Genomic DNA, 27,464 nt, shown 5'->3' with positions numbered 1-27,464 from the left:
CTAAATGATGCCCAACAGCTCAGGTTTCACTATCATCCCAGGAAGTAACTTCTTCTTACTCTTTCCATGACCTTGGGTGATAAAAGGACATAAAGGGGAGTCTAACAACCGTCTGTATCTAAAAGGAAAGGACATCTTTAAAAAATGATCTCATCTCTTTATGCAGAAAATAAAGTCATTATCCTCCCTTCTCCTCCCTTCAGCTGCAGCCTTTTTCTGCCCTCCAATATGTGAGGCCACCCATGACATGTAATATTTAGTGCAGATAAATTCAGCCCACTCGAAGAATGATCACAGAAAAGAAGCTGAACAAGCCTGCTGATTGCTGGTACATCGAAACTAAAACAGCCAGAGGAAAGAACATCGACCAGAGTGTTTTTCCACACGAGTGACAGGGAGGAGTGATAACTGCCAGAGGGCAGAGGGTAGAGGAAAAAGTGAGGCGATTTGGACTTCTAGGCAACAATCCATCCAGGGAAATGTGGCTATTAAAGCTAACTGTTGGATAAACAAAGGAGATGGAAATTTACTTCTAAATTAATCAGAATTAATTTGAGAGCAAACATGGTTGAGGGGATAGAGCACAAGTAGTCAGGTGGTTTTGGATTTGCAGCTCTGCTACCAACTGTAGTAAGTTGCTTTGCCACTTTAGTCCTTCACAGAGATAATGGCAACTGTCCTTTGTTTTGTTCCCAAGAATGTTTTCAAGATATGAGATAATGCTCACAAAGTGTTTGAAGCTCTGCAGAGAAAAGCTCTAAATTTAAATATTCGATCCATTTGTAATTAGGCATCCAGTGTACAAATTTTTGGTGTGGTTACTAGGTATACAGTACCATGTTAGGTGTTACAGAGGGATAGGAATAAATAAGCTTAAACTCCTGTATTCATGGAGCTAACTATTGAGTAGCAGGACTACTCAAAAATACATATAACTGCTATTTAGGTAATATGGGGCACATGCAATAAGAGGAATAAAAATAACATTCTGGGAGCCCAAGCAAAGTAGCAACCACTTTTTGCCAAGGAGAAACAGGGAACTATACGGAGAAAAGGAAATTTATGTGAACCTTGAAGAGTGCTCAGGATTTCAAGGAACAAAAATGTGGAAAGGGCTTTTCCAAAAGCATAAAGAACATAGGCAGAAATGTAGTATTTGATACATGGAGTTACAAGTAGTCTAGTTTGGCTATACCATAGGATATGTGAAGGGAAGTAATTTGGAATAAAATTAGAAAATGTAGGGTAAGATCAGACTACAAGAACTTCCATACTAGGCTAAGGAAGTTGGACTTCATTTTGGTAAGGAGAGGCCACATAGAATATCTCATGCTATTGAGCAAAATGGCTGAAGCTTTACTTTTGTAACTCTGAAAAGATTGGAGTGGGGACACACTGGAGATGAAGTGACTGAGGTATTGGAATAATATAGGTGTGAGGAATCAGAAAGCTAAATAGGAATAGTAGTAGTGAGAATGAAAATAAGAGAGGAGAAAAGAGACAGAGATGTAGAGACAGAGAGACTTCAGAGGTGGAATTAATACAAACAATAAATGCTGGAGAGGGTGTGGAGAAAAGCGAACCCTCCTGCACTGTTCGTGGGAATGTAAAGTGATACAGCCACTATGGAGAACAGTATAGAGGTTCCTTAAAAAACTAAAAATAGGGGGACGAGGGGAAGATGGTGGAAGAGTAAGACGCGGAGATCAACTTTCTCCACACAGGTACACCAGAAATACATCTACACGTGGAACAACTCCTACAGAACACCTACTGAACGCTGGCAGAAGACCTCATACCTACCAAAAGGCAAGAAAGTCCCCACGTACCTGGGTAGGGCAAAAGAAAAAAAGAATAAACAGAGACAAAAGGATAGGGATGGGACCTGCACCAGTGGGAGGCAACTGTGAAAGAGGAAAGGTTTCCACACACTAGGAGCCACTTCACGGGAGGAGACTGCAGGTGGCAGAGGAGGGAGCTTCGGAACCACGGAGGAGAGCACAGCCACCAGGGTGCGGAGGGCAATGCGGAGAGACTCCCGCACAGAGGATCAGTGCTGACCGGCACTCACCAGCCGAGAGGCTTGTCTACTCACCCACTGGGGCAGGCAGGGCGGGGAGCTGAGGCTCGGGCTTCGGTCGGAGCGCAGGGAGAGGACTGGGGTTGGCAGTGTGAACACAGCCTGCAGGGGTCTAGTGCACCACGGCTAGCTGGGAGGGAGTCCGGGGAAAAGTCTGGACCTGCCGAAGACGCAAGAGACTTTTTCTTCCGTCTTTGTTTCCTTGTGCACCAGGAGAGGGGATTAAGAGCACTGCTGAAAGGAGCTCCAGAGACGGGCACGAGCTGCAGATAATAGCGCAGACCCAAGAGACGGGCATGAGATGCTAAGGCTGCTGCTGCCACCACCAAGAAACCTGTGTGCAAGCACAGATCACAATCCACACACCCCTTCCGGGGAGCCTGTGCAGCCCGCCACTGCCAGGTTCCCGGGATCCAGGGACAACTTCCCCGGAATAATGCACGGCACGCCTCAGGCTGTTGCAATGTCACGCTGGCCTCTGCCGCTGCAGGCTTGCCCTGCATTCCATACCCCTCCCTCCCCCCGGCCTGAGTGAGCCAGACTCTCCTAAGAAGCTGCTCCTTTAACCCCGTCCTCTCTGAGCAAAAAACAGACGCCCTCCAACAACCTACATGCAGAGGTGGGGCCAAATCCAAAGCTGAGCCCTGAGAGCTGTGAGAACAAAGAAGAGAAAGGGAAATCCCTCCCAGCAGCCTCAGAAGCAGTGGTTTAATGCTCCACAATCAATTTGATGTACCTGCATCTATGGAATATATGAATAGACAATGAATCATCCCAAATTGAGGAGGTGGACTTTGAGAGCAAGATTTATGATTTTTTCCCCTTTTCCCATTTTTGTGAGTGTGTATGTGTATGCTTCTGTATGAGATTTTGTCTGTATAGGTTTGCTTCCACCATTTGTCCTAGGGTTCTATCCGTCCATTGTTGTTTTTTTAAAATATATTTTTCTTAATAATTACTTTTTTATTTTAATAACTTTATTTTATTTTACCTTCTTTATTTTTTTTCCTTCCCTCCCTCCTTCCTTCCTTCCTTCCTCCCTCCCTACCAACCTCCCTCCCTCCCACTCTCCCTTCTTTCTTTCTTCCCTCCTTCCTTCCTTCCTTCCTTCCTTTCTTTCTTTCTTTCTTTCTTTCTTTCTTTCTTTCTTTCTTTCTTTCTTCCTTCCTTCCTTCCTTCCTTCCATTCTTTCTCTCTTTCTTTCTTTCTTTCTACTTTTTCTCTCTTTTATTCTGACCCGTGTGGATGCAAGGCTCTTGGTGCTGCAGCCAGGGGTCAGTGCTGTGCCTCTGAGGAGGGAGAGCCAACTTCAGGACACTGGTCCACAAGAGACCTCCCAGCTCCACATAATATCAAATGGCAAAAATCTCCACGAGATCTCCATCTCAATACCAACACCCAGCTTCACTCAACGACCAGCAAGCTATAGTGCTGGACATCCTATGCCAAACAACTAGCAAGACAGGAACACAACCACATCCATTAGCAGAGAGGCTGCCTAAAATCATAATAAGTCCACAGACACCCCAAAACACACCAGCAGACATAGACCTGCCCACCAGAAAGATGAGATCCAGCCTCATCCACCAGAACACAAACACTACTACCCTCCACCAGGAAACCTACACAACCCACTGAACCAACTTTAGCCACTGGGGACAAACACCATAAACAACGTGAACTATGAACCTGCAGCCTGAAAAAAGGAGACCCCAAACACAGTAAGATAAGCAAAATGGGAAGACAGAAAAACACACAGCAGATGAAGGAGAAAGGTAAAAACCCACCAGACATAACAAATGAAGAGGAAATAGGCAGTCTACCTGCAAAAGAATTCAGAATAATGGTAGTAAAGATTATCCAAAATCTTTGAAATAGGACAGACAAAATGCAAGAAACATTTAAAAAGAACCTAGAAGAAATAAAGAGGAAACAAGCAATGATGAACAACACAATAAATGAAATTAAAAATGCTCTAGATGGGATCAACAGCAGAATGACTGAGGCAGAAGAACGGATAAGTGACCTGGAAGATAAAATAGTGGAAATAACTACTGCAGAGCAGAATAAACAAAAAAGAATGAAAAGAACTGAGGACAGTCTCACAGAACTCTGGGACAACATTAAACACCCCAACATTCAAATAATAGGGGTTCCAGAAGAAGAAGAGGAAAACAGAGACTGAGAAAATATTTGAAGAGATTATAGTTGAAAACTTCCCTAATATGGGAAAGGAAATTTTTACTCAAATCCAGAAAGCACAGAGTGTCCCATACAGGGTAAATCCAAGGAGAAATACACGAAGACACATATTAATCAAACGGTCAAAAATTAAATACAAAGAAAACATATTAAAAGCAGCAAGGGAGAAACAACAAATACCACACAAGGGAATCCCCATAGGGTTAACAGCTGATCTTTCAGCAGAAACTCTGCAAATCAGAAGGGACTGGCAGGACATATTTAAAGTGATGAAGGAGACAAACCTGCAACCAAGATTACTCTACCCAGCAAGGATCTCATTCAGATTTGATGGAGAAATTAAAACCTTTACAGACAAGCAAAAGCTGAGAGAGTTCAGCATCACCAAACCAGCTTTACAACAAAAGCTAAAGGAACTTCTCTAGACAAGAAACACAAGAGAAGGAAAAGACCTACAATAACAAACCCAAAACAATTAAGAAAATGGGAGCAGGAACATACATATCGATAATTACCTTAAATGTAAATGGACTAAATGCTCCCACCAAAAGACACAGTCTGGCAGAATGGATACAAAAACAAGACCCATATATATGCGGCCTACAAGAGACCCACTTCAGACCTAGAGACACATACAGACTGGAAGTAAGGGGATGGAAAAAGATATTCCATGGAAATGGAAACCAAAAAGAAGATGGAGTAGCAATTCCTATATCAGACAAAATAGATTTTAAAATGCAGACTATTAGAAGAGACAAAGAAGGACACTACATAATGATCAAGGAATCTATCCAAGAAGAAGATATAACAATTGTAAATATTTATGCACTCAGCATAGGAGCACCTCAAGACATAAGGCAAATACTAACAGCCATAAAAGGGGGACTTTAACACCCCACTTTCACCAATGGATAGATCATCTAAAATGAAAATAAATAAGGCAACACAAGTTTTAAATGATACATTAAGCAAGATGGACCTAATTGATATTTATAGGACATTCCATTCAAAAACAACAGAATGCACATTTTTCTCAAGTGTTCATGGAACATTCTCCAGGGTAGATTATATCTTAGGTCACAAATCAAGCCTTGGGAAATTTAAGAAAATTAAAATCATATCAAGTATCTTTTCTGACCACTACACTAGGGGACTAGATATCAATTACAGGAAAAGATCTGTAAAATATACAAACACATGGAGGCTAAACAATACACTACTCAATAACGAAGTGATCACTGAAGAAATCAAAAAGGAAATAAAAAATACATAGAAACAAATGACCATGGAGACACGACGACCCAAAAGCTATGGGATGCAGCAAAAGCAGTTCTAAGAGGGAAGTTTATAGCAATACAATCCTACCTTAAGAAACAGGAGGCATCTCGAATAAACAACCTAACCTTGCACCTCAAGCAATTAGAGAAAGAAGAACAAAAAAACCCCCAAAGTTAGCTGAAGGAAAGAAATCATAAAAATCAGATTAGAAATAAATAAAAAAGAAATGAAGGAAACAATAGCAAAGATCAATAAAATTAAAAGCTGGTTCTTTGAGAAGATAAACAAAATTGATAAAACATTAGCCTGACTCATCAAGAAAACAAGGGAGAAGACTCAAATCCATCGAATTAGAAATGAAAAAAAAAAGAAGCAACTGACACTGCAGAAATACAAAGGATCATAGGAGACTACTACAAGCAACTCTATGCCAATAAAATGGACAACTTGTAAGAAATGGACAAATTCTTAGAAATGCACAACCTGCCAAGACTGAATCAAGAAGAAATAGAAAATGTGAACAGACCAATCACAAGCACTGAAATTGAAACTGTGATTAGAAATCTTCCAACAAATAAAAATCAGGACCAGATGGCTTCACAGGCAAATTCTATCAAATATTTTAGAGAAGAGCTAACACGTATCTTTCTCAAACTCTTTCAAAATATAGCAGAGGGAGGAACACTCCCAAACTCTTTCTACAAGGCCACCATCACCTTGATACCAAAACCAGAAAAAGATGTCACAAGGAAAGAAAACTACAGGCCAATATCACTGATGAACATGGATGCAAAAATCATCAACAAAATACTAGCAAACACAATCCAACAGCACATTAAAAGGATCATACACCATGATCAAGTGGGGTTTATTCCAGGAGTGCAAGGATTCTTCAATACATGCAAATCAGTCAATGTGATACACCATATTAACCATTGAAGGGGAAAAAACATATGGTCATCACAATAGATGCAGAGAAAGCTTTCGACAAAATTCAACACCCATTTATGATATACACCCTGCAGAAAGTAGGCATAGAGGGAACTTTCCTCACCATAATAAAGGCCATATATGACAAACCCAGAGCCAACCTCATCTTCAATGGTGAAAAACTGAAAGCATTTCCGCTAAGATCAGGAACAAGACAAGGTTGCCCACTCTCACCACTCTTATTCAACATAGTTTTGGAAGATTTTGCCACAGCAATCAGAGAAGAAAAGGTAATAAAAGGAATCCAAATCGGAAAATTAGAAGTAAAGCTGTCACTGTTTGCAGACGACATGATACTATATATAGAGAATCCTAAAGAAGTTACCAGGAAACTACTAGAGCTAATCAATGAATTTGGTAAAGTAGCACGATACAAAATTAATGCACAGAAATCTCTGGCATCCCTATATACTAATGATGAAAAATCTGAAAGTGAAATCAAGAAAACACTCCCATTTACTATTGCAAGAAAAAGAATAAAATATCTAGGAATAAACCTACCTAAGGAGACAAAATACCTGTATGCAGAAAATTAAAAGACACTGATGAAAGAAATTAAAAATGATACAAAATATGGAGAGATTTACCATGTTCTTGGATTGGAAGAATCAACATTGTGAAAATGACTCTACTACCCAAAGCAATCTACAGATTCAATGCAATCCCTATCAAACTACCACTGGCATATTTCACAGAACTAGAACAAAAAATTTCACAATTTGTATGGAAACACAAAAGATCCCGAAGAGCCAAAGCAATCTTGAGAACGAAAAACGGAGCTGGAGGAATCAGGCTCCCTGACTTCAGACTATAGTACAAAGCTACAGTAATCAACACAGTATGGTACTGGCACAAAAACAGAAAAATAGGTCAATGGAACAGGATAGAAAGCCCAGAGATAAACCCACGCACATATGGTCACCTTATCTTTGATAAAGGTGGCAGGAATGTACAGTGGAGAAAGGACAGCCTCTTTAATAAGTGGTGCTGGGAAAACTGGACAGGTACATGTAAAAGTACTCCCTAACACCATACACAAAAATAAGCTCAAAATGGATTAAAGACCTAACTGTAAGGCCAGAAACTATCAAACTCTTAGAGGAAAACATAGGCAGAACACTCTATGACATAAATCACAGCAAGATCCTTTCTGACCCACCTTCTAGAGTAATGGAAATAAAAACAAAAATAAACAAATGGGACCTAATGAAACTTCAAAGCTTTTGCACAGCAAAGGAAACCATAATCAAGACCAAAAGACAACCCTCAGAATGGGAGAAATTATTTGCAAATGATGCAACTGACAAAGGATTAATCTCCAAAATTTAAAAGCAGCTCATGCAGCTCAATAACAAAAAAACAAACAACCCAATCCAAAAATGGGCAGAAGACCTAAACAGACATTTCTCCAAAGAAGATATACAGACTGCCAACAAACACTTGAAGGAATGCTCAACATCATTAATCATTAGAGAAATGCAAATCAAAACTACAATGAGATATCATCTCACACCAGTCAGAATGGCCATCAACAAAATACCTAGAAACAATAAATGCTGGAGAGGGTGTGGCGGAAAGGGAACACTCTTGCACTGCTAGTGGGAATGTGAATTTGTACAGCCACTATGGAGAACAGTATGGAGCTTCCTTAAAAAACTACAAATAGAACTACCATATGACTCAGCAATCCCACTACTTAGCATATACCCTGAGAAAACCATAATTCAAAAAGAGTCATGTACCAAAATGTTCCTTGTAGCTCTATTTACAATAGCCCGGAGATTGAAACAACCTAAGTGTCCATCACCGGATGAATGGATAAAAAAGATGTAGCACATATATACAATGGAATATTACTCAGCCATAAAAAGAAACAAAATTGAGCTATTTGTAATGAGGTGGTTGGACCTAGTGTCTGTCATACAGAGTGAAATATGTCAGAAATAGAGAGACAAATACCATATGCTAACACATATATACGGAATTTAAGAAGAAAATAAATGTCATGAAGAACCTAGGGGTAAGACAGGAATAAAGACACAGACCTACTAGAGAATGGACTTGAGGATATGGGGAAGGGGAAAGGTAAGCTGTGACAAAGTGAGAGAGTGGCATGGACATATATACACTAACAAATGTAAAATAGATAGTAGTGGGAAGCAGCCACATAGCACAGGGAGATCAGGTCAGTGCTTTGTGCCCACCTAGAAGGGTGGGATAGGGAGGGTGGGAGGGAGGGAGACACAAGAGGGTAGAGACATGGGAACATATGTATATGTATAACTTATTCACTTTGTTATAAAGCAGAAACTAACACACCATTGTAAAACAATTATACTCCAGAAAGATGTGTAAAAAAAAAAAAAAAAAACCTAAATATAGAACTACCATATGACCCAGCCATCTTACTCCCGAGCATATACCCTGAGAAAACCATAATTCAAAAAGATATATGTACCACAATGTTCACTGCGGCCAGGACATAGAAGCAACCTAAATGCCCATCGACAGATGAATGGATAAAGAAGATGTGGTAGATATATACAATGGAATATTATTCAGCCATAAAAAGGAATGGAACTGGGTCATTTGTAGAGGTGTGGATGGACCTAGAGTCTGTCATACAGAGTGAATTAAGCCATTAACTCATATATGTGGAATCTAGAAAAATGGTACAGATTTATCTATTTGCAGGGGAGGAATAGGTGTAGACATAGAGAACGGACATGTGGACCTGGGGGTAAAGGGAGGTTGGGAAAAATTGGGAGATTAGATTTGATATATATACACTAACATGCGTAAAATACATAGCTAGTGGGAACATGCTATAAAGCACCGGAAGCTCAGCCCGGTGCTCTGTGATGACCTAGATGGGTGGAATGGGGGTGGGTGGGAGAGAGGTCCAAGAGAGAGGGGATATAGATATACGTAAATCTGATTCACTTCATCCTTCAGCAGAAACTAGCACAACGTTGTAAAGCAATTATACTCCAATAAAAAAAAAACAACAACAAGAATTTCTGACAAAGTATAGTGGTTTGAGGGAGTGTGAGAATTTTAAGGATAACTCCTGGATTTATGAATCTAGGGGATTTGGAAAATGTAAATAAATAAATGGAGAAAATCTGAAGATACCAATAATAAGTCAAATTTTGAATTTTAGGTATTAACACTTATCTAGCTGAAAACATTTAAATATTCATTCAGCATTTGGAACTGTGGTTCTGAGACCTGAAGGTGGAAGTTGTTATTGAAGATATAGATTAGGAATAATCATTTGAACAGAGATAATATTTGAAATCATACATATGGATGAAATCATTATAGTGGAGATTATTGAAAGACAATTGAAGAGACGAAAAGACACAATCTTAGGTAATACCTCCAATACAGAAAATAAGGGAACAAATGAGTCAGCAGAAGAAACAGATAAATGGCCAAAGCAGTAGGAGAATTCAGAAGGCTGAGGGAACTTGCAAGCCAAGAGAGCAGATAATTTCAATAAAGAGGGGTTAGTGTAATGTACTATATTAAATGTTATGGAGAGGTAAAGCAGAGTAAGGGCTAAGAAAAGACTGAAAATTTGCAGTTAAGAAGTCCTTAGTAACTTTCAAAACCCAGTTTCAATAGGGGGTGGGAGAGAAGCTGCCTGCCTAAATGGGTAGATGGTGCTAAATGGGAGAAGTGACTACAGATTATATTTTTGAGATGGCTGGTAATGTACAGAAGGCTAGATATAGGCCATAATCTTCAGTAAGTAGGAAAAGTGTTTGATAGCTTCATTATTTCTGTTTGTCTTCCTTTGGGCTTTTCCTAGACTAGAGTATATTAGTGGGCATGGGAAAATACTAAAGATGTAAGAGAGAAGGGACTAATGGATGAAATAATGGTACCAAAATAGAACGGAAGGAGAGGACAGAGGGGTTAATATTAGGAAGCAGGAGGGACATGTTTTCCTCATAGACAAGATAAAGGGAAAAAATAAAGAAGGAAAATCCAGAGAAGCTTTGAGATGGAGGAGGAGACAAGAAGGGAGTTCATGCAAGGTGGTTTTGTCCCTCAGTAAAGTAAGAAATTAACTTATTTACTGAGTGAGGAGGTAGAATTGTGGCTGAAGGCTTAAGGAGAGTGGAAATGATTTAGAATAACTGTTGTCGAGATTACAGAAGGGCACCAAGAAATGATAAATTAAAGATTTGCTGAGCAACAGCCAAAGACCAAATGAAGGTAAACCTAATCAGTACAGCTTCTTGACTTTCTTCAGCAGTGCTCAGAAGCCTGTATACAAGTGGGGAGTAAACAGACATTGGGAATTTTTCAGAGTTTAGGATTTTATACAGCAAATATGCAGAAAGCCAAGGAGGCTAAGAATTTTAAGATGCTGTGTAAAATATTACTCAAATGTTTGACTATGGATTCTAGAATAAGTAGGCAAGCAAATTAAACCAGAAGTGGAGTGTTATTTGAGAAAATAGGAAGGATTTAAAGGGAATTTACTCATGTTGATGATAAAGTATTGGTTTAGTAAATATGAGGAAGTCAAATATATGGAGGTCATAATATAGAAAGCAGAATTTCAGAGATCAGTACTTATAAGTCACAAAATTCTAAACTGTGATTGGTAATGGGCTTTTGCCAGACTGACAAATGGCTTGCTGACATGGCATGAATTATACATGTATTAACATTATTATTATTATTGCCCTTTAAAAATACAGAATTGTTGAGACATAAGTTTAAAGTTATCAAGTTATACCCAGTACCATTATAAATCTCAAAATCATGCTCAGAAAAGTAATAGGATGTGATGCACAAAAAAATTATGCATGGAAGCCTTACAATGCATGGAGCCCTGTGGTAGGCTATATATAACCCCTTCGCTTACTCTTCCCTACTGTCCTGTAGCATTGTCATTTCATGATTTTATCAAACCCCTCCTTTTTTTTCCAGGTGATTTTTGAAGAAATAATTTTGGGACATCAACGCTACCTTGTTATTGATGAACTGAAAGTGTTAGGACATTTATGTAGTAAGTTGCCTCAACTTTTAAATATTTGGGTACATCCTTGGGGGCATATTTACATTACAGATTAAGAGAAGGCACTAAAACCTGGGGAGAAGTCATCCTGCAATGATAGTTCTCTGACAAGGCTTTAGGTGTTGCTTTGCTAACACCAAAATCCAAAAACATGTATTTCATGTGTAAATGTCATTGTATGTATCTAAGTGCCTTTCTTTAAAAATTGAGATATATTACCTTTACTTTTTTATTTTTTTTAAATAAGTGAAGTTAAGTAACTTGACCAAAGTCCTATAGCTACTGAGTGGACAATGAGATTTGAAGCTAGGTTGGAATTTATGTAATTCTCTAGGCACTAGGTTACATTTTCTCAAATAATTTACCTTGGCATGAACTGGGTGTAAGTAAGCTGATGAGCCCACCATGGTTTCTGTAGTCAATGTAGCTCATTTATACAGTAACTGTAGACTCCATGGTAAGTATATCATATTCTTGCCTTACTATGATATATTTTATAACCTAATGTAACCTATAAATATGAGCTTTACTATGCTTGCAGGGTCATGGAGATGGATAATGGTGAATTGAACCTGACAAATAACTGATTCGCCAGAGAATCACTTTGAACTCTGAAAGTAGATTTAGATTTAGGCTTAGGTAGATGCCCATTTTACTTCTTTATCTCAGCCTATTTGGCTTCAGTCTGCATCTACATGGCCCCAGAGACAAGAGGGAAATGAAAAGTTCCAAACACAATATTTTACAAACTGAGCAGCTCAGTTCCTCAACATGTTAACATGGCAGAAAAAGCAAATATTTCTGGGTTTTCAGCTGATCTTACACTGAGAAGATAGGCCATGTTGATTGATTTGACAAAAGAATATGATAAAAAAATCTTAAACCTAAAATCGTTTATCAGGGTATGAACAGCCACAGCTTTAACTTTATAGAATGATGTTCATTTACACACACTCCTGACATAGCTACAATTTCAAGTCAGATTTTAATGCAGTTAATATGAATAAATTATCTCTATTTATATATAAAATCACAAATAAAAATGGTTCCAGTTCAGCTTTGTTCTTTTTATCAGAAGGAATGACACAAAGTCTATTTTATCTCAGGCTTCTGGAGCAAAATCTCTGACACAGTTAACTGGTAAATTCTGTCACTCAGTCATTAGAGTCAAGCTATTGGTTTAATGATGTTTTCTTTCTCCATTTAACTGACTGGTTATTTGACTGAAGTCACTAAATCAATTGGTATTTCAGCTTTGGGTGGACAAATCTGTAATAATTACCTGGATAGAACAGGCAAATTACTCTGATACTTAAGTAAAAAGATTATATATCAGAAGTAACCATATAAATGCTAAAACTAGTCCTTAAAATGTATCAGTGTAGGAATGGCCTTTGTTTCTGTTCGTTCTATTTGAATTCATTACCACCTTTAACTTTTATAAGTTTACATTTTTCAACCATACATTTGGCAGCCAGCAAAGATGAAATAATTTATGAGCATTTACATAGTCATAAATTATGGACATTAAGCACATGTAATGATGCCAAATTACAGAAAGTCAAAGAACATCACAATTTGCATATTTATATCATTTCTGCCCCAATAGTAAAAAGTAAAGTTATTAGAAAAGTTATTTGCACACATGAAAGATTTATCTTAAACTTAGAAATGAACCAGTGCATTTATTGATTCCGGTGACTGTTCCATTCATTAAATGCCTCCTAAATGGTCTGTGTTTCTGGTTGCAAAATCATCATGTGCCATTAAGCATTATGGAAAATGTCAGCATGCTATGATTCAACAACATTAAAAATGCGAAAAACAAGGACAAGCAGAAAGATGAATTAAATTTAAAAGAAAAAAACTGCTCTAATAAATTTGAGGTTCTAATTTTAATTAACTTAAATCAAATGCCATGAACATTTAGATTTGTGTGCACTGTGGTGGGATTTCAGCCTTTGAGAAAATGTAGTGATTCTTTCTGGATCTAGCCAATCTTAAAGGCTTCTTGAATATGGGGATGCTGAAATAATAATATTCTCCATTCACAATGCTAGCTACATGTGTTGTGGTTCCTTTCTGGCTTTGTTCTTGTCAGGCGTTATCCAACTCAAATTGTCCCTGAACCAGAACTGGACTTGTGAGCCTTACAGAGGGGTCATTGAAACCTCCATATTGTGTTCCATTTACTCTTTTCCTCCATTTGGTGTTTTATTCCTATAGAATTGCACTGTACAATACAGTCACCACTGTATTTAATTTAACAAACTAAGATTGTATTAAGTTTTAATTTAAATTAAATTAATTAAATTTTAATAAAATTCAAAATTCAGCTTCTCAGTTGCACTAGCAACATTGCTATCACTACAAACATTGCTAGCATCCAAGGGACAATACTGCCCTAGAATCTTATCTTGTATGTGTCTTTCATTGCTTAGGACTCATACTTTCCCTTAAGGTGGAAACAGAGCAGGTTAACATATTACTCTTACCCAGATATATTTGCATAATAATAAAAGAGCTATTGGAGTAAAAAATTGTCCCCAAAATCCAAAGAAATTTGAATTGTAAATAGTAGAAAGTCAGATCTCAAGAAAACTACCTGTGGCAATTATTTTAGGGAAGAGATTTGTCCTAGCATCATTCAACTCATATCACACACAAAGCAGTCACTGATACGTGGAATTATTTGTTTGTTCATTCATTCTTTCACCCTTTTATTTATTTCATTTACTGTGTGGCTGTCCCTTTCTGTGTGCTGAGGGATGTAGTGATAATCAAAACAGATATGCTTTTATTCTCCATGAACTTATAGTCTAGTAAGGAATAGCAATAGACGATTATAATATTATATGGGAAGGGCTATAAAAGGGAGCACACAGGAAATGCAACCAGCATGGTCTTGGAGTAACAGGGGGACTGGAGGCAGCCAAAGAAGCAATTTTTGTTGTTGTTAATGTCATTGTTGTTGGTTGAATGTGAACTCTAACCTAGGACTGAGGGCGGTGCAAGAGTTAGTAATAGGAGTGGGAGGAGAAATGGTGTTCCAGACAGAGTATATACAAAGGCTTAGAGGCAAGGAACAGTCATTATATTAGTTTATGTCTAAGTTTGTGTTGGGAAAGAACTCTAGGAATAGAGGGGAGAAAGCACCAGATCTTGCCTTATCCTATTCAATATGATATAAAGTAAAATACCCGCTTCTGTTTACTCTGACATCTCAGATTATTGTGTCTAGCAGACTTCAGAGGCATATATTTATTATGTATGTCTAATGTACCCATTACACCTATACTAGGTGCTATATTGTCTATTGTAGAAATTGCTTCCAAGAGTTAACGGCTCAAAATTGGGACTTTTTAAAAAGTGTGTAAACCCTTTAGAATAACTTTGCACCAGCTTCTCCTCCCAATTATTGAGATGCTGTCATTTCCCTTATCTCTTGGCCTGATGAAACCTAAGAATGCTTCTCTAACACCTTCCCTCATTGTACATGCTGTTCGAATGTATTTTTGTTTTGTGACATGAGCAAAACTCATGGTTTCAACTTAAGCCATTTAAGGTCCTTTCTTGGTATCATGAAATACAGAAAAAAAATGAATTTCCTTTCATCATGAAGTTGTAAGAAGAAAAGGTGTGTGATGGCAAATTATTTTGAGGGACTTCAAACATTCTTTCCCTCCTCTATTTGTATTTCTTTCTTGCCTAGCACATCCATTCTATGCCTACCTATCTAGGTTCCTTATATTGGAAAACTCCAGCCTTGTCCTCCTAGACATTACCAACATTTTTAAATTTACCTGATGGAGTTCCCTTTCTTATCAAAATTTGCTACTCTTCTGTCTTTTCTTTCACTGGCCCTTGCTAGAACAGTTACGTAACATAATTATGGTTACAGGAGTGTAAAATAGCCTATTCTATTATAGTTCTAATATAATGTATACATGTAGAGGGACTACCAGAGTTCTGGAATGAAAACCCTAAAACTGAGATTTTATGCAAACCATCCTTATAACAGACTAGATCAGTGGTTTTCAAACTGTGTTTCATAAAATTTAGGTTTGATGGAGGTGCCATTGGGCACCCTGGGATGGGTGGTAGCAAGAGGGACACTAAGTGTATATGGTTTTATGTCTCTTTACTTCCTATTTAACCAAAGAAATTATTTTTTTTCTGTTTTCAATCAGGATTCCAAGTAAGATTTTATAAAATCGATTAACCTCTGAATTACAACGTTCTTAAGTGTATAAACTTTCTCTTATATATTATGTACTCCTCCTTATGTTAGTACGGATCCTGAAACTTTGCAGATACTCAAAAAACATTTTAAAAGAGTGAGTGAATGAGAAAATTAATAAAGTAAATATATAAGAATTTCAGCCCCCTCCTGCTTATGTCAATCACTGAATTGGCACCATAGTTCTCAGGCACCTGAGGCAACATGTATCTTCTTTGAATTCATTTTCTTTAGTTGTTTTTCATGCTAACATTTTAGTGACTTCATCTAATTTCTTTTTCTGTAGCATTTCAGATCTTATTAAACTTGAGGATTATCACTAATTTTATTATCAACCATGTTAACTTATAATTATTACTCTTTCTACTAATATTAATAACAGAACTATTATTAAATGTTTATTTTACATATATTAATTTCTTTAATATTCACCAGAAATTTATAAGATAGGTGATATCTCCATTTTTGTATAGAGAAATAAAAATCAAATAATATGCCCAAGGTATACATAATCAGTGAGAGAAGGAGCTGGGATTCAAATCCAGTTTGATCTGATTCCAAATTGCATGTTCTAAACTATCACAGTAAGCTATACAGCCTTCCTCTACACTATACTGCTCTTTAAATTCCATTTCTTCATTTATCTTTAAATACACTGGCATAATCAATAACTGTATTCACTTAGCTCTTCGTGTGAGAAGAAATCTATGCTTGCTGACCTCTTTGTCTCTACATTGCTGCATCATGATGCTTAGTATATGGGTAAGAAAGAGCATCTCCAATTATAATTGTTGACATTTCTTAACAGTAAGCTTCAGTTCTGCAAGCTTGGCTGAGTACCACTTTAATTAAAGAAAGGTGGGGATGATGAAGGCTGGTAGTTCAGTGCACCAGCCTATGCTGTATCCAGCCATGGATGGTTGAACTTGGGTGCTAAAATATCCAAATAGCTCCTCCATAATTCTACCTTCTGATAATCAGTTAAATTCTTCAAAAACAGGTTATGCACTTTTTTAGGTAGACTATGCATTCACATGGTTCCAGACAATCCCAAACTGACAATAGAAGCCATTTATTCACTAGTGAACTGAATTAATACCACTGTGTCTGTCTGTTGATAGTAACACATAGGTCAGTACACTTTAAATGAAGTGTTCAGGGTAGCTTCAGACAACTAAGATCTTACACAGGATAGTCTGTAAACTTAGGAACTAAGTCTTCATTATATAAAGAAGCTTTAGACAAGTGGGACACTGGATAAGCACATATAAAGAATCACTAATAAAGCAAAATATATCAAAGTAATGAGACACAAAAGCCTAAGTGAAGGTGACAAGAAAGCAAAACATTAAGTTGAACCATGAGACATTGCCATTTTGTAAATCAAAACTGGTTGAGTATTAGCAATTTCATATGGTTCAACATAATATTGTTTCCTCAGAGATGGAGAAGGGGAAAATAAACACAGTGGAATCTGACAAGTCTTCAAAATGTGAAACTGAAAACTACTGGAGGGAAGGGGAACAAAGAATCCATAATTTCTTTTCTGACTCTTAGACCTATTCTAAACATTATACCCTTACTGAGAATAAGATCCTGGTGGTTTCTGAAAAAGAATATCTTCTTTTGGTCTCTGTGGTCAGAGTATTGGATATAGTGGATTGGAATGGAAAATAGATGAAGCAAACTGTTCCTGGATGAATCCAGTCACTGTGGGATTTTTCTGAAGGTCACTTGGGTTTTGCTTAGCTATACCATCTGTGTGGTCTCTGTAGTGTTTTAATCTGGGATCAGCAAATATTTCCTATAAAGAGGCAGAAAATAAATATTTTAGGTATTACAGGCCACAAATGCTCTCTGTCACATATTTTTTTATTTTGTTGTTAACAATACATTAAAAATGTAAAAGTCATTCTTAGCTTAAAGGCTGTACAAAAACAGGCAACAGACTGAATATGGTCTGTGTGTGTAGTTTGCTGACCCCCATCTTAGATGAAGATTTGGACATTTCATGTTTTCTTCTTTCTGATTCCCGTCCTTTTGTTTTCCTACTTGCAATTCTTTCTCCCTCTCCTTCCTCCATTTTTCACAGTTCACGCAAGAGTATCACCCTATCTCTGCCAATGAAAACTATAGGAACCTTGGTAAGTCACTTCTGTGGATAGTACATTCTCATTAGGAACATAACTTTGGACTCTGTGATTGCTAAGGTCCCTCCCAGTTCTGACATACTTTGATGATATTTTTAACTAATGGATGGAAAAATAAACGGAAAAGGATGCAGAGACATATGCTGGGAGATCTACAGTTTTTAAAGGGGAAAATAGATTTTACTAAAGATTTAATTCCTGAATTGATTTTTTCCCCTCATACTGGGGGTTCAGAAACATTTACTCTGCTAAAGAAAACAGAAGACAAAATATTACTATATTCTGAAAATAGGCTATTCCCTATACCCTTATAACTTTTTTTACCTTTTATTTATTATTTTTTTATTTTTTTTGTAAACTTTTTTTAACATCTTTATTGGAGTATAATTGCTTTACAATAGTGTGTTAGTTTCTGCTGTATAACAAAGTGAATCAGCTATACATATACATATATCCACATATCTCCTCGCTCTTGCATCTCCTTCCCACCCTCCCTACGCCACCCCTCTAGGTGGTCACAAAGCACCGAGCTGATCTCCCTGTGCTATGTAGCTGCTTCTAACTAGCTATATATTTTACGTTTGGTGGTGTGTATATGTCCATGCTACACTCTCATTCCTCCCAGCTTACAATTCATCCTCACTGTGTCCCCAAGTCCATTCTCTACATCTGCATCTTTATTCATGTCCGGCCCCTAGGTTCTTCGGAACGATTTTCTTTTATAAGATTCCATATATATGTATTAGCATATGGTATTGGTTTTTCTCTTTCTGACTTACTTCACTCCGTATGACAGTCTCTAGGTTCATCCACCACACTAAAAATAACTCAATTTCGTTTCTTTATATGGCTGAGTAATATTCCATTGTATATATGTGCCACATCTTCTTTACCCATTCATCTGTTGATGGACACTTAGGTGGCTTCCATGTCCTGGATATTGTAAACAGAGCTGCAATGAATATTGTGGTACATGTCTCTTCTTGAATTATGGTTTTCTCAGGTATATGCCCAGTAGTGAGATTGCTGGGTCGTATGGTAGTTATTTTTAGCTTTTAAAGGAACCTCCATACTCTTCTCCATAGTGGCTATATCAATTTCCATTCCCACCAACAGTGCAAGAGGGTTCCCTTTCCTCCACACCCTCTCCAGCATTTATTGTTTGTACATTTTTTGATGATGGCCATTCTGACTGGTGTGAGGTGATAACCCATTTTAGATTTGATTTGCATGTCTCTAACAATTAGTGATGTTGAACATCCTTTCATGTGTTTGTTGGCAATCTGTATATCTTCTTTGGAGAAATGCCTATTTAGGTCTTCTGCGAATTTTTGAATTGGATTGTTTGTTTGTTTAACCTTGAGTAGCATGAGCTGCTTGGAAATATTGGAGATTACTCCCTTGTCAGTTGCTTCATTTGCAAATATTTTCTCCCATTCTGAGGGTTGTCTTTTGGTCTTGTTTATGGTTTCCTTTGCTGTACAAAAGCTTTGAAGTTTCATTACGTTCCATTTGTTTAATTTTGTTTTTATTTCCATTTCTCTAGGAGGTGGGTCAAAAAGGATCTTGCTGTGATTTATGTCATAGATTGTTCTGCCTCTGTTTTCCTCTAAGAGTTCTGTAGTGTCTGGCCTTATATTTAGGTCTTTACTCCATTTTGAGTTTATTTTTCTGTATGGTGTTAGGGAGTGTTCTAATTTCATTCTTTTGCATGTAGCTGTCCAGTTTTCCCACCACCACTTATTGCAGAGGCTGTCTTTTCTCCATTGTATATTCTTGACTACTTTATAAAAAATAAGGTGAAAATATGTGCATGGGTTTATCTCTCAGATTTCTATCCTGTTCCATTGATCCATATTGCTGTTTTTGTGCCAGTATCATACTGTCTTGATTATTGTAGCTTTGTAGTATAGTCTGAAATCAGGGAGCCTGATTCCTCCTGCTCCATTTTTCTACCTTAAGATTGCTTTGGCTAGTCAGTGTCATTTGTGTTTCCATACAAATTGTGAATTTTTTTGTTCTAGTTCTGTGAAAAATGCCATTGGTAGTTTGATAGAGATTGCACTGAATGTGTAGATTGCTTTGGGTAGTAGAGTCGTTTTCACCATGTTGATTCTTCCAATCCAAGTATATGGTATATCTCTCCATCTGTTTGTATCATCTTTAATTTCTTTCATCAGTGTCTTATAATTTTCTGCATACAGGTCTTTTGTCTCCTTAGGTAGGTTTATTCCTAGGTATGTTATTCTTTTCATTGCAGTGGTAAATGGGAGTATTTCCTTAATTTCTCTTTCATATTTTTCATCATTAGTGTATAGGAATGCAAGAGATTTCTGTGCATTCATTTTGTATCCTGCTACTTGACCAAATTCATTGATTAGGTCTAGTAGTTTCTGACAGCATCTTTAGGATTCACTATGCATAGTATCATGTCATCTGCAAACAGTAACAGCTTTACTTCTTCTTTTCTGAATAGGATTCTTTTATTTCCTTTTCTTTTCTGATTGCTGTGGATAAAACTTCCAAATTTATGTTGAGTAATACTGCTGAGAGTGGAAAACCTTGTCTTGTTCCTTATCTCAGAGGAAATGGTTTCAGTTTTGCACCATTGAGAATGATGTTGGCTGTGGGTTTGTCATATATGGCCTTTATTATGTTGAGGTAAGTTCCCTCCATGCCTACTTTCTGGAGTTTTTTTTATCATAAATGGGTGTTGAATTTTGTCAAAAGCTTTTTCTGCATCTCTTGAGTTGATCATATGGTTTTTCTCCTTCAATTTGTTAATACGATGTATCACATTGATTGATTTGGATATATGGAAGAATCCTTGCCTTCCTGGGATAAACCCCACTTGACCATGATGTATGATCCTTTTAATGTGCTGTTGGATTCTGTTTGCTAGTATTTTGTTGAGGATTTTTTCATCTATGTTCATCAGTGATATTCACCTATAGTTTTCTGTCTTTGTGACATCTTTGTCTGTTTTGGTATCAGGGTGATGGTGGCCTCGTAGAATGAGTTTGAGTGTTTTCCTCCCCCTGCTATATTTTGGAAGAGTTTGAGAAGGATAGGTGTTAGCTTTTCTTTAAATGTTTGATAGAATTCACCTGTGGAGCCATCTGGTCCTGGGCTTTTGTTTGTTGGAATTTTTTTTTTTTTTTTTTTTTTTTACGGTACACGTGCCTCTCACTGCTGTGGCCTCTCCCGTTGCAGAGCACAGGCTCTGGACGTGCAGGCCCAGCGGCCTTGGCTCACAGGCCCAGCTGCTCCATGGCATGTGGGACCCTCTTGGACCGGGGCACGAACCCGTGTCCCCTGCATCGGCAGGAGGACTGTCAACCACTGTGCCACCAGGGAAGCCCTGGAATATTTTTAATCACAGTTTCAATGTCAGTGCTTGTGATTAGTCTGTTCATATTTTCTATTTCTTCCTGATTCAGTCTCAGATGGTTGTGCTTTTCTAAGAATTTTTTCATTTCTTTCAGGTTGTGCATTTCATTGGCCTATAGTTGTTTGTAGTAATCTCTCATGATCCTTTGTATTTCTGCAGTGTCAGTTGTTGCTTTTCCTTTTTCATTTCTTATTCTATTGATTTGAGTCTTCTCCCTTTTTTTCTTGATGAGTCTGGCTAATGGTTTATCAATTTTATTTATCTTCTCAAAGAACCAGCTCTTAGTTTTATTGAAGTTTGTTATTGTTTCCTTCACTTCTTTTTAATTTTTTTCTGATCTGATCTTTATGATTTCTTTCCTTCTGCTAACTTTGGGGTATTTTTGTTCTTATTTCTCTAATTGCTTTAGGTGTATGATTAGGTTGTTATTTGAGATGTTTCTTGTTTCTTAAGGTAAGATTGCATTGCTATAAACTTCCCTCTTAGAACTGCTTTTGCTGCATCCCATAGGTTTTGGGTCATCGTGTTTTCATTGTCATTTGTATCTAAGTATTTTTTTATTTCCCCTTTAATTTCTTCAGTGATCTCTTGGTTATTTAGTAGTGTATTGTTTAGCCTTCATGTGTTTGTATTTTTTACAGATTTTTTTCTTGTAATTGATATCTAGTCTCATAGCAATGTGTTCGGAAAGGTTACTTGATATGATTTCAATTTTCTTAAATTTACCAAGGCTTGATTTGTGACCCAAGATATGATCTATCCTGGAAAGTGTTCCATGAGCACTTGAGAAGAAAGTGTATTCTGTTGTTTTTGGATGGAATGTCCAATAAATATTAATTAAGTCTATCTTGTTTAATGTATCATTTAAAGCTGTGTTTCTTTATTTACTTTCATTTTGGATGACCTGTCCATTGGTGAAAGTGTGGTGTTAAAGTTCCCTACTATGATTGTGTTGCTGTTGATTTCCTATTTTATGGCTGTTAGCATTTTTCTTATCTATTGTGGTATTCCTATGTTCAGTGCAAAAATATTTACAATTGTTATATCTTCTTTTTGGATTGATCTCTTGATCATTATGTAGTGTCCTTTATTTTCTCTTATAATAGTATTTATTATAAAGTCTATTTTTCTGATATGAGAATTGCTACTACAGCTTTCTTTTGATTTCCATGTGCATAGAATATCTTTTTCCACCCCCTCACTTTCAGTCCTTATGTCTCCCTAGGTCTGAAGTTGTTCTCTGGCAGACAGCATATATACAGGTCTTGTGTTTGCATCCATTTTGCCACTCTATGACTTTTAGGGGGAGCATTTTATCCACTTACAGTTAAGGTAGTTATCCATATGTGTGTTCCTATTACCACTTTCTTAATTGTTTTGGGTTTGTTATTGTAGGTCTTTTCCTTCTCTTGTGTTTCTTGCCTGTAGAAATTCCTTTAGCATTTGTTGTAAAGCTGATTTGATGGTGCTGAGTTCCCTTAGCTTTTGTTTCTCTGTAAAGATTTTAATTTCTCTGTCAAATCTGAATGAGATCCTTGCGGGGTAGAGTAATCTTGGCTGTAGGTTTTTCCCTTTCATCACTTTAAATATATCCTGCCACTCTCTTCTGACTTGCAGAGTTTCTGCTGAAAGATCAGCTATTAACCTTTTGGGAATTCCCTTGTATGTTATTTGTTGTTTTTCCCTTGCTGTTTTTAATATTTTTTCTTTGTATTTAACTTTTGATCATTTGATTAATACATGTCTTGGTGTGTTTCTCCTTGGGTTTTTCCTGTATGGGACTCTCTACGCTTCCTGGACTTGATTGACTATTTCCTTTCTCATATTAGGGAAGTTTTCAACTATAATCTCTTCAAATATTTTCTCAATCCCTTTCTTTTTCTCTTCTTCTTCTGGGACCCCTGTATTTCTAATTTTGGTGTATTTAATGTTGTCCCAGAGGTCTCTTAGACTGACCTCAATTATTTTCATTATTTTTTCTTTATTGTGCTCTGTGGTAGTTTTTTTCCCACTGTTTGATCTTCCAGGTTACTTATCTGTTCCTCTGCTTTAGTTATTCTGATATTGATTCCTTCTAGGGAATTTTTAATTTTATTTATTTTGTTGTTCTTCATGGTTTTTTTGCTCTTTAGTTCTTCTAGGTCCTTGTTTAGCATTTCTTGTATTTTCTCCATTCTATTTCCAAGATTTTGGATCACCTTTACTACCGTTACTCTGAGTTCTTTTTCAGGTAGATGGCCTATTTCCTCTTCTTTTGTTTGGTCAGGTGGGTCTTTACCTTTCTCCTTCTTCTGCTGTGTTTCTCTGTCTTCTCATTTTGCTTAACTTACTGTGTTTGGGGTCTCCTTTTCACTGGCAGCAGGTTCCTGGTTCCCATTGTTTTTGGTGTCTGCCCCCAGTGGGTAAGGTTGGTTCAGTATGTTGTGTAGGCTTCGTGATGGAGGGGAATGGTGCCTGTGTTCTGCTGGATGAGGCTGGATCTTGTCTTTCTGTGGCAGGACTGCATCTGGTGGTGTGTTTTGTGGTATCTGTGACCTTATTATAATTTTAAGCAACCTCTCTGCTAATGGGTGGTGTTGTGTTCCTGTCTTGCTATTGGCATATGGTATCCAGCACTGTAGCTTGCTGGTCATTGAGTACAGCTGGGTATTAGCGTTGAGATAGAGCTCTCTAGGAGAGCTTTTGCTGTTTGATATTATGTGTAGCTGGGAGGTCTCTGGTGGACCAACGTTCTGAACTTTGCTCTCCCACCTCAGAGGCTCAGGCTTGATGCCCGGCCAGAGCACCAAGACCACGTCAGCCAAACAGCTGGCCTCAAACAATCCCAATTTCACCTTTACCAAATTGTGGAAGAATGTTTACATCTGTTCTTGCCTGGCTTCAAAATTCTGCCCATTCAGAGGACCGTGCTGCTCCCTATACCCTTATCTTAGGCTTGTTGCTTTCCTTCAAGATTTAGTGGAAGTCTTCCAGCTGGGATCTTTCCATTTGCCATTGACCATGACATCCAAAAGAAAGGAGGAGATGAAGTCAGATTTCTCCCTCCTCTTTTTCCTGAGAGCAAAATAAAATATACTTCTAATGACTTTGGACAAATATCCTATCCCCCAAATTTTACATTTGAAATTATGCAGTTACTTGTGCAGAATGTAAAATGAGATCCTATCTAGTCAGTTGTATCTTCAATTATTATTGTTAAACAAAAGGCTTTTTCCTCTTGGGTTTCTAAGCTACCTATTTCAGCCTTAATCAGATCACCAATTGATTTCTGTAATATTTGACTACAACAGTGGTTTTCACTTATATTTCTGAATAAGTTATGAAAACAATGGTAACATAAAATAAATAAATAGACATCACCTTTCCTTTTACTGTCTCTCAAATGACTGTACAACTTCCCCATCGTGGTCAGGTCACATATAGTCCCAGGGAATATTAAAATGGAAAAGTATTTAATTCCGTTTTCTTAATTTTTAGATGATACTAAAGCCCAGATATGAAACGACTTGCCCTACTTAATCAGCTATTTAGTGTCTGAGCCAGGACTAAAGTCCAGGCCTTCTAACTTTCAGTCTGGGCTTTTCCAATCATACCACACGTCATGGCCACTCAAAGTAGCTTAAAAAAAAAAAAACTGTCTACAAGACTCATAAGTCCATGGTTATGACTAGCAGAGAGCATATCTATGTTTCTCACTTGGTTTTTAACAGAGATGAAGACATCTATTTTAAAAATTCTAAGGTAACATGCAAAGGGGGAAGTTGCTCTTTTGAGCAATCAGCTCTAGGGCTCCAGAAAGATGATGTTTTCTTTCCTTAGTTACTAGTACTAACCAGAAACAATTTATGGAATTTCTAGTTAAAGCCTCATATGCTTAGACACCTTGGCAAATAATTAACAGAGGAAATGCATAGAGAGTGCCCTTGCCACTTACTTCTGCATCCCGCACCCAGCTCAGCACATAAAGAGAAACCTCAATAACCTATCCTTTAGGGAGAGATATATAACTTTCATGATCTGACTTGACCCTTTTAAGCACTCTGCTATAGCATTTGAATCAAAGGAAGATGTAAACTGGCAGATAGCAGGAACCACATCTCTTTAATTTGTATTGTATAGTACTTAGCATGGTGCCATGTATATATGAACCCTTGATAAATATCACTAGAGGAGAAATGCTTTCCAAATGCATTTGTTGGCAATAGACTTAGTTTTCATCCCTTTACTGATTGGGGAGCTAAATGTCACATCCTTCCCACTTTATGCTTCTTAAACAAAGAATTCATCCTTCCTCTTAGTATAAGAAAAATAAATTTAATGCAAGTAAACCAGTCTTATAAGTGAGAGAACTTCACAGAAGGACAGAATGAGAATAAAAAATCTGTCTCAACTACAGGTCACCCAAAACAAGATTTAGAGAGCCTAGCGGATATCCTTCAGGACAATAACATTTTCCTCTCACTTTTCTCAGTAGTGGGCAAGGAACTTCCTCAGTTTCAGCAACATATCAAGCATGACTTATTAAATCAGATTGTACTGTCAAAGGAGGGATTTACCAATTCTATCGAACTCCATTCTTTCTTAGTCTCAGGTATCTACATCCATTAACTTGAGTGGGGACTCTGAACTGCAGGCAAGTAAGGAATTGGTTATATAAGTGAATAAAAATCTCTTCATGATATTTTATTCTTAAACCTCAACAAATCTGTGTGGGTCACTGTGGAGAAACCAAAACTTAATCAAACCAAGTGAACTCTGGAATCTAAAAGGAAAATATCAAAGTGAAATAGCTCATCTTAGTTCATTATCCAGGCTAAAAAGAGAGTAAAATAGTAAGAAGTTATTTTGAATCAAAATATACCTGCCTTAGAAATATAGGCAGGGATACTTTTAAATATAAGCCTTTCATCTCACTTGTGTCTCTTTAAGCAGCTCTCAAAAAAAATTAGTGAAATAACTATCATCAATTTCAAACAAAGAGTCCCAATCCTAAGCCAGTGCTGGCAAAGCCCTCACAGTAGTACCTGCTATTACATTCATGTGAGTAACCTAGCTATAAAATACAAATATCTTGTCCTTATAGTTCTCTTTCATCTATCTATCTATCTATCTATCTATCTATCTATCTATCTACTTATCATCTATCTATGTATTGGTTTTTTATTATGAATAAATTTAATTAATGTTTTTTGCAATCAGCAGCTGACACAGAAATCATCTATCTTACATAGAATGCAAACCAATAGTCCCATGTGATAGTTAGACATATGGTACATCAAGAATTATAGATGATGTGGGAAAGAAGTTTATAAGTAGAGGAGAGGAGAGGACAAACTTGCCTGTGGGAAAATTTCTCTTACTGAGTGGTCTGTCGAATGGAGAGGCAGTTTTCAGAGCCTTTGTTCCAAGTCATTCATTCCCCAGTATATATTATGTATGAAACACATTTTAAAAGGCCATTTTATAAATGAACTAACCTCAGTCATGACTGGAAGCAAAACCACATAGGTGATGCTATTTATCAAATAATTTTTCCTTATAGGAACAAACAGCTAAGTCGCTTTTGCCACCCACGAGGTCAAATGAATCCAAAAAGGAAGCATGGGCCAGACTGAAGAAAACAGTGAAATGTGGCAAAAATCCAAAGAGAAAGGTGTGGAGGTTAAATCTACTTTAGCTGAGTGCAGAGCTTTAATTGGCATTTGAGCCTAATACTGCCCATTAAGACAGGAATAAAGACACAGACCTACTAGAGAATGGACTTGAGGATATGGGGAGGGGGAAGGGTAAGCTGTGACAAAGCAAGAGAGAGGCATGGGAATATATACACTACCAAACGTAAGGTAGATAGCTAGTGGGAAGCAGCCGCGTAGCACAGGGAGATTAGCTTGGTGCTTTGTGACCGCCTGGAGGGGTGGGATAGGGAGGGTGGGAGGGAGGGAGACACAAGAAAGAAGAGATATTGGAACATATGTATATGTATAACTGATTCACTTTGTTATAAAGCAGAAACTAACACACCATTATAAAGCAATTATACTCCAATAAAGATGTAAAAAAAAAAATAGTCCAGACAACCCCCATCATCACCCATG

The sequence above is a fragment of the Delphinapterus leucas genome, chromosome X (genome assembly GCF_059928025.1).
Source record: "Delphinapterus leucas isolate spDelLeu-1000000601 "Yukka" chromosome X, BTC_Dleu_Yukka2, whole genome shotgun sequence".
NCBI lineage: Eukaryota > Metazoa > Chordata > Mammalia > Artiodactyla > Monodontidae > Delphinapterus > Delphinapterus leucas.
The sequence above is the reverse complement of the archived record's forward strand: the minus strand, read 5'-3'. Positions refer to the sequence as shown.